Here is an 8,901-nt window from a genome sequence, read left to right on the forward strand (position 1 = left end):
TCGACTTACCTCTCCGTTGATTTATCATGTGGTTTGAGGAGTTCATACTCCTCGTTCCTGCTGTCAATTTTAAAATAGGGTTTTAAACGGGTGTTGTTTACCTTCAAAGTGCCGAACTTGAGATGACTCACCTCCACTGTACCGAATGGAAAAATGCTAAGTATCGTAAGAGGGATTTCCTCATTTGGTGTGGTAGTGACAATGTGAGGATCAACGACATCTAGTAAGACTGTATCGCCAACCTTAAGTTGATTAGGAGAGGTATCGGGCTTGTTTCTGCGTAGTTTCGATTTATCATGTGTTCTCAGTTTGTTTTCTCGCCATTCATCTAGCTCTTCTATCCGTAGTCTTCGTTCTTCATGGACATCTTTGTTCTCTTCATGATAGTAGCACACTGTCTCTGTTGTCTTTGTTCGAGGAAGTTCCTGCAAGGATGATTGAATATTAGTTTTATCATTGATAGTTTTTATAGCAGTATCTTGAGTCTTAGAGGTTTTGACTGAGTCGCGTGCTTGGAGTGTTATTGCTTCATCACCTGTACGAAGTGTTAGCTCTCCAGTGCCTACATTAATAATGGTTCTGGCAGTTGCTAAAAATGGTCGTCCTAAAATTAGAGGTACCTCATTATCCTCATCCATATCTAAGACAACAAAGTCTACGGGGTAAATGAATGTATCAATTTTAACGAGAACGTCTTCAATAATACCCTTAGGAAATCTAACTGTTTTGTCAGCCAATTGTATGCTTATCCTAGTCTATTTGGGTTCACTGAGACCTAGTTATTTGAACATTTTATATGGCATAACATTTATACTTGCCCCCAGATCAGCTAAAGCATTATTCACAGATTGACTACCAATTAAGCAAGGAATTGTAAAACTCCCTGGATCTTTTAATTTGTTAGGTAGCTCATTCTTTAGAATAGCTGAGCAGACTGCATTGAGTTCCACATGCAATGTAGCGTCTAATTTCCTTTTATTTCTCAGAAGTTCCTTTAAGAATTTTGCTGAGTTGGGCATCTGCGAAAGAACTTCAATAAAGGGTAAGTTAATATGTAATTTCTTTAAGAGTTTGACAAACTTACCGAATTGTTCTTCTGTTCTGTATTTCGTTATCGCTTTAGGATATGGCACACGAGGTTCATGATTCGTACTTACCTATTTGGGATCATTATTGTTTACCTCTTCTCGTCCTTTGTTCATCGCATTGTCTTGCTGTATTTCTGGCTCAGGTGTAATGAATCCTCCCTTATCTTGGGCACTAATTGCATTGAAGTGTTCCCTCAGATTAGGTTCAGTATTACTTGGTAGGCTACCTTGTGGTCGTTTGGAGATTAGTTTGGACAGCTGGCCTATCTGAGTTTCAACTCCTTGGATCGATGCTTGTTGATTCTTAAGTGTTGTCTCGGTATTTTGGAAACGGGTTTCTGACACCGAGATGAATTTGGAAAGCATCTCTTCAAGGTTTGGTTTTTTCTCTTGTTGATAAGGTGGCTGTTGAAAACCTTGAGGATTTTGTGGCTTTTGATTTCCTTGACCTCCCCAGGAAAAATTGGGTGGTTCCTCCAACCTGCATTATAAGTATTATTGTATGGGTTATTTTGAGATCTAAAGTTATTATTACCCATTTAGTTGACTTGTTCCTCTTCAGTTGTAGGATTGAAGGATTGGTATTTTGTATCTACACCTCATCCGCTTAAGTCACACCTCATTACTGGATGTACTTGCGTAGAACCAAGAAAACTATCAATCTTTTTATTAAGAAGTTCTACCTGATTAGAGAGCATAGTGATTGAATCGATGTTATAGACGCCGGGTGTTTTCGTTGGCTTTGTCCTCATAACTTGCCACTGATAGTTGTTCAGTGAAATCTCCTCTATGAATTCATAGGCATCTTTCGGTGTTTTATTGTTAATGGTTCCGCCAGCAGCTGCTTCAATCATTTGTCTTGTCGAGGGATTCACACCATTGTAGAACGTTTGAACTTGCAGCCAAAGCGGTAACCCATGGTGAGGGCACCTTCTCAGTAAGTCCTTGTATCTCTTCCATGCATCGTACAATGTTTCTAAATCCATTTGCACAAAAGAGGAGATATCATTACGCAATTTAGCCGTTTTAGCCGGTGAAAAATATTTTAGTAAAAACTTTTCGGTCATTTGTTCCCAAGTAGTGATAGACCCTCGTGGTAACGAGTTCAACCACTGTTTAGCTTTGTTTCTCAGTGAAAAGGGAAATAACTGAAGACGAATGGCATCATCAGAAACGCCATTAATTTTGAATGTATCATAAAATTCAAGAAAATTTGCCAAATGCGTGTTGGGATCCTCTTCGTGCAAACCATCAAACTGAACAAACAGCTGTATCATTTGAATTGTGTTAGGTTTTAGTTCGAAATTATTCGCAGCAATAGTAGGTCTAACTATACTAGACTCAGTTCCTGTTAAAGAAGGTTTAGCATAATCATACATAGTACGTGGAGCAGGATTTTGATTAGCTACAATTGCAGGAGGCAGCTGATCGCCTGGGTTTTTGGCCATCTCTTCGGTTGGGGTTTGAGTATCGTCTTCTTGCTTGTTCTCCGTGTAGCGTAAACTATACCTTATTTCTCTTTGATTTTTGCGAATTGTACGATCGATTTCTTCGTCAAAGAGTAATGGTCCTGACGCGTTTCTTCTAGTCATAAACTATAAAAAACCTGCCAAGAGAGAAAAAGTAAATAATAAATAATAAAATAAAATAAAATTGCAAGAAAAATAAATGGCTAAAGTAATAAAAATTTAGTGTTCCTAATATTTCAGAACCCCGGCAACGGCGCCAAAAACTTGATCGCGTGATTCGTAACAAGTAATAAATATTTATAATGAAGATCAAACCTAGACTAACTATTATCATGATAAAAAGGCAAGCGCACCTATCAAACAATAGTATAGTAATGGCAAGACCAGGATATCGTACCCAAGGGAACCAAAAGTACTAGTAATAACTATCTTTTTATTATCTAACCCAAGAATAAAAGGGTTTGTTTATTAAACTAATTATTTAAACTAATTAACTGATTTAATTAAAGAAAAGAAAAAATATGGAAAAAGACTTGAAGAAAAGCAATTGATAAAGACGACACCCAAGGAGGAATCCATTTAGACTTCACTTGTTATCTGACTTTGAACCGGACGATTTATTCACTTGACTTGTTCCGTAGAGATCCTTAAGTTAAGTTATTATCCCTATTCAAGACTAATAAACGTCTAATCCCTAGATTGAATAACTGAGACTTTTCTCTAGTTAACACTCTAGGGTTGCATTAACTCGATCTACGGATCCCCTTATTAGGTTTCACCCTAATCCGGCAAAATCTCTTAACTCCGCTTAATTATGCCAAATCTACTCTTAGGCAGGGTCTATTCCTCCTCTGCAAAAGCACATCAAATCATGAATTAATACCAGGAATATTAACTCAAGCATTAAGAACACATAATTAAGAACAAATCAAGTATTTATCATACAGTTCAGATAATAATAACAAGATCCATCATAGGTTTTATCCCCCTTAGGTATCTAAGGGGTTTAGTTCATAATAAAATAAGAGTACATCTCAAAAGTATGAAAATAACAAAACATAAAGAAAACTCTAAAACCCCTGAAGGAATTCTGAGAGAGATCTTTAGTCTTGGAGTAGCTCCGGCTTTTGAGATGGATCGTCTGGCTTCCTTCAAGTAATTCCCGACGTGTGGTACTGTATTCCAGAAAAGTTCTAGAAAGAGCTGCCCTTCTAGGTCACACTTAGGGTGTTTATATAGGCTTTGGATTGGCTTTCTTCCTCCCTAAGTACCTTTTTCCGTGTAAAATACAACTCTTTGAAAAAAGGACATGCCCGTGTTCCACGACCATGTGACGTGATTACCAGGCCGTGTTCGATCCGTTGAATTGTACACGGCCGTGTGGGCTCAATGGCCTGGCCTTGTGAATCGTGAAAACCTTGGTCGACACCCCCGAAGGCCACAGGTGTGCAAGATGCCCGTGTGGCAAGGCTTAGGCCGTGTCATCTTCTCGATTTGGTCCATTTTGTCCCTTTTTAGCTCGTTTTTGGCTCCTTTCGACTCTTGGTGCTCTCCTAAGTACAAAACATGAAATAACCGGATTAAGAGCACCAAAATCCACAAATCTAGTAATAAACATCCATAAATATGCTAAGTATTTGGGTTATAGATATGTATAATTTGGCGTTTATCAGTAATCACTGTCCTAACCATAAATAGGCAAAAATCGAAACATAAGACTGTTGATGCCACATGGGCGTACGATCACTCGTGTGGTAACCCCAAACGCATAAACGTGGGTATTGGATTACGAGAGGCCACCATGGGCAATCTCATGGGCTTAGGCCGTTTTGGGGCATGTTGGGCCGAAATGGTGACCGAAATACCCCGTATAGTAAAATGACCGAAATACCCCCATAGAATAAAATGACTGAAATACCCTCATAATGTATAATGACCAAAATACCCTCATAGAGTAAAATGACTGAAATACCCTAATAAAGTAAAATAATCGAAATACCCTCATAGGGTAAAATGACCGAAATACCCCTATAGGGTAAAATGATTGAAATACCCCCATAGGGTAAAATGACCGAAATACCCTCATAAAGTAAAATGACCGAAATACCCCTATAAAGTAAAATGACTGTAATACCCTTGTAGGGTAAAATGACCGAAATATCCTTATAAGGTAAAATGACTGTAATACCCCTGTAAAGTAAAATGACTGATTTTCCCTACGATGTGTATGACTACATTTGAGCATGCCACCTTATATATATGTTGCATTCATGTAAGATATTATGATAGGATGCATGACATGTTGTATGGGGTTGGGATTGTTATTTTGGAAGAAGTGTACTGTACTGATATGGTCGCAAGGGTCGCCTAAGATGACTGTGGACCTAAGGTTCCATGGGTCGCCCAGGATGACTGTGGACCTACTGATGGCTTTAAGCTGTTCATATTACTGGCAACTTTGTTGCAATACTGTTTAGTGCCACAACCGGTGCTATTTTTGGTGTGTAGGGATAGGTGGGTTGATTTTAGCCCCACATGGTGTATAGGGCTAGATGGAGTGGTGTGTAGAGGCTGGATGGGTAGCATTTCTGAGTTCATATATGTACTGCACTGTTTACTATTACTGCAATGGGCGAAGGCCCACATGACTATTTCTGTATTGAGTTGGGTTAAAGCCCAAACTGATATTGCCACTGTTACTGATATGGACTTAGGCCCAGACTATATTTGTTCATTGTATGTTTGAATGTCTATTTATTAAGGGATTACACATTGAGTTTTCATAAACTCACCCTTCTATTTATCTGTACAAGAAATCCCTAGCCTTAGACGGATCAGTGTTACGAGGGATTCAGAGGTGGCCACACTACTGCTCCTACTTTATATTTGACTTTTATTTACTATTAAATTTTGAATTGTGTATTTATTTATGTAATGAAGCCTCTCTAAGGTTTTAACTTTTAATTTGGGATTTTTACTTTCTTTGATATAAACTGCTAGTTGTAGGAAGAAGACATGTTTTCAAAAGGTAACTGTTTTTCAAAAACACCACGTCTTCTTAATATAATTTTAAAGCTTCCACAACAAACACAGTTTTAAAGTGTAATAACAATCTAATATGCTTTACAAATTTTTGTTAATGATATAATAAGGTTTTATTATATAATGGGCTTTTCAATGAAATTATGGTTTCGAAAAATACTTCAATGTGACACTGCCAAATTTGACCATAACGTCTAGGCCGAGCTTGGGGTGTTACATTTAGTGGTATCAGAGCCGAGTTATAAAACTTAACTGTGGATTTGGGTTTCTTCCAAAATAAGAAATTTCTAAAAGAACTATTTCAAATGATTTGAAGTATTTTCAAATGTTTTACTAAATGTGTGGTACGCTTAGTCTCCACGTTGATCCTGTAAGTTCTATCTGAAAAATGTATTTTGATTTTGACTGAAACTGCCATAGGTAGTGATAAACGCAAAATTATACATATTTTTACCCCAAATACCTAGCATATTTATGGATGTTTATTACTAGATTTATGGATTTTGGTGCTCTTAATCCGGTTATTTCATGTTTTGTACTCAAGATAGCACCAAGAGTTAAAAGAAGCCAAAAAGGGACAAATCAGACCAAATCGAGATGATGACACGACCTAAGCCTTGCCACATGGGCAGCTCACATGCCCGTGTCTTTCGAGGGTGTCGACCAAGGCTTTCACAATTCATATGGCCTAGCCATTGACCCACATGACCGTGTGTAATTTAACGGATTGAACACAGCCTGGCAATCACGTCACACGGCCGTGGCACACGGACGTGTCCCTTTTTCAAAGAGTTGTATTTTACACAGAAAAGGATACTTAGGGAGGAAGAAAGCCAATCCAAAGCCTATATAAACACCCTAAATATGACTTAGAAGGGGGCCGCTCTCTCCAGGACTTTTCTGGAGTACAGAATCGCACGCCGGGAATTACTTGAAGAAAGCCAAACGATCCATCCCAAAAGTCGGAGTTATTCCAAGACTGAAGATCTCTCTCAGAATTTCATTAGGGGTTTTAGAGTTTTCTTTATGTTTTGTTATTTTCATACTTTTGAGATGTACTCTTATTTTATTATGAACTAAACCCCTTAGATACCTAAGGGGGTTGAAACCTATGATGGATCTTGTTATTATTATCTGAACTGTATGATAAATACTTGATTTGTTCTTAATTATGTGTTCTTAATGCTTGAGTTAATATTCCGGGTATTAATTCATGATTTGATGTGCTTATGTAGAGGAGCAAAAGTCCCTGTCTAAAAGTAGATTTGGCATAATTAAGCGAAGTTGATCGAACGCCTAGAAATAGGGTTACGAGATTTTGCCGAATTAGGGTGAAACCTTATATGGGAGTCCATAGATTGATTTACTGCTTCCCTAGGGGTTTTAATTAAGAAAGAGATTTTGATTAATTCAACTGAGGGTTAGACGTTATTAGTCTCGAAAGAGATAATAATATAGGTTAGGGAGTCTCACGGATCAAGTCAAGTGAATAAATCATCTGGTTCAGAGTCAGATAACAAGTGAAATCTAGGTGGATTCCTCCTTGGGTGTCCTTGTTATCAATTACTTTTCTTCAAGTCTTTTTCCAAATTTTCTCTTTTCTTTAGTTTAATCAGTTAATTAGTTTAGTTAATTAGTCTAACAAACAACCCCTCTTTATTTCTAGGTTAAATAATAAAAAGATTAGTTATTACTTTTGGTTCCCTTGGGTACAATATCTCGGTCTTGCCATTACTATACTATTGTTCGATAGGTGCGCTTGCCTTTTCGTCGTGATAATAGTTAGTCTAGGTTTTGATCTTCATTATAAATATTTATTACTTGTTACGAATCACGCGATCAAGTTTTTGGCGCCGTTGCCGGAGAACTAAAATATTAGGAACGCTCAATTTTTATTACTTTAGCCATTTATTTTTCTTGCAATTTAATTTAATTTAATTATTTTTATTATTTATTAATTTAATTTTTCTTTCTCTTGGCAGGTTTTTATAGTTTATGACTAGAAGAAACCTATCAGGACCATTGCTTTTTGACAAAGAAATCGATCGTACAGTTTGTAGAAACCGAATAGATGGCTGAAAACCAAAGCAATCAGCTACCTCCTACAATTGCGGCTAATCAAAATCCTACTCCACGCATTATGTATGGTTATGCTAAACCTTTTTTAACAGGAACTGAGTCTAGCATCGTTAGACCAGCTGTAGCTGCAAATACTTTTGAACTGAAACCTGACACAATTCAAATGATACAACAGTTTGTTCAGTTTGATGGTTTGCAGGATGAAGATCCCAACGCTCACTTAGTAAACTTTCTAGAATTTTGTGATACATTTAAAATTAATGGCGTTTCTGATGATGTCATTATTCTTCGGTTATTTCCTTTTCCGTTAAGGAACAAAGCTAAACAGTGGTTGAACTCGTTACCACGAGGGTCAATTACTACTTGGGAACAAATGACCGAAATTTTTTTACTAAAATACTTTCCGCCAGCTAAAATGGCTAAATTACGTAGTGATATCTCTTCTTTTGTGCAGATGGATTTAGAAACACTTTACAATGCATGGGAGAGATACAAGGACTTACTGAGAAGGTGCCCTCACCATGGGTTACCGCTTTGGCTTCAAGTACAAACATTCCACAATGGTCTGAATCCCTCGACTCGACAAATGGTTGACGCAGCTGCTAGCGGAACCATCAACAACAAAACACCTGAGGAGGCTTATGAATTCATTGAAGAAATGTCATTGAATAACTATCAGTGGCAAGTCATGAGGACTAAGCCAACAAAAACAGCCGGCGTTTATAACGTCGACTCAGTTACTATGTTGTCAAATCAGGTAGAACTTTTGAACAAAAAAATTGATGGTTTACTTGGCTCTACGCAGGTATCCAGTAATGAGGTGTGATGCAAGTGGAGGAGGTGTGCATACAGAATATCGACCCTTCAATCCCACAACCGAAGAGGAACAAGTCAACTATATGGGTAACAATAACTTTAGATCTCAAAATAACCCATACAGTAATACTTATAATGCAGGTTGGAGAAACCACCCAAATTTCTCTTGGAGTGGTCAAAGGAATCAAAAGCCACAAAATCCTTAGGGTTTTCAATATCCACCTTATCAACAAGAGAAGAAACCAAACCTTGAGGAGATGCTCTCAAAGTTCATATCAGTGTCAGAAACCCGTTTCCAAAATACCGAGACAGCACTTAAAAATCAACAAGCATCGATCCAAAGACTCGAAACTCAGATAGGCCAGCTTTTCAAACTGATCTTCGAACAACCACAAGGTAGTTTTGAA

At 37.6% G+C, this 8,901-nt stretch overlaps 2 non-coding genes across 2 annotated transcripts; one reads left to right on the forward strand and one right to left on the reverse strand.

Moving 5' to 3' along the window:
• The first annotated feature begins 2,000 nt into the window (after positions 1-2,000).
• LOC128287164 (small nucleolar RNA R71) lies at positions 2,001-2,107 on the forward strand. Its single transcript, XR_008277860.1, has one exon. It is a non-coding gene; the product is annotated as a small nucleolar RNA R71 (small nucleolar RNA).
• Positions 2,108-8,099: 5,992 nt separating this feature from the next.
• LOC128287002 (small nucleolar RNA R71) lies at positions 8,100-8,206 on the reverse strand. Its single transcript, XR_008277702.1, has one exon. It is a non-coding gene; the product is annotated as a small nucleolar RNA R71 (small nucleolar RNA).
• Positions 8,207-8,901: the final 695 nt, after the last annotated feature.

This window comes from Gossypium arboreum, chromosome 13 (assembly GCF_025698485.1).
Source record: "Gossypium arboreum isolate Shixiya-1 chromosome 13, ASM2569848v2, whole genome shotgun sequence".
NCBI lineage: Eukaryota > Viridiplantae > Streptophyta > Magnoliopsida > Malvales > Malvaceae > Gossypium > Gossypium arboreum.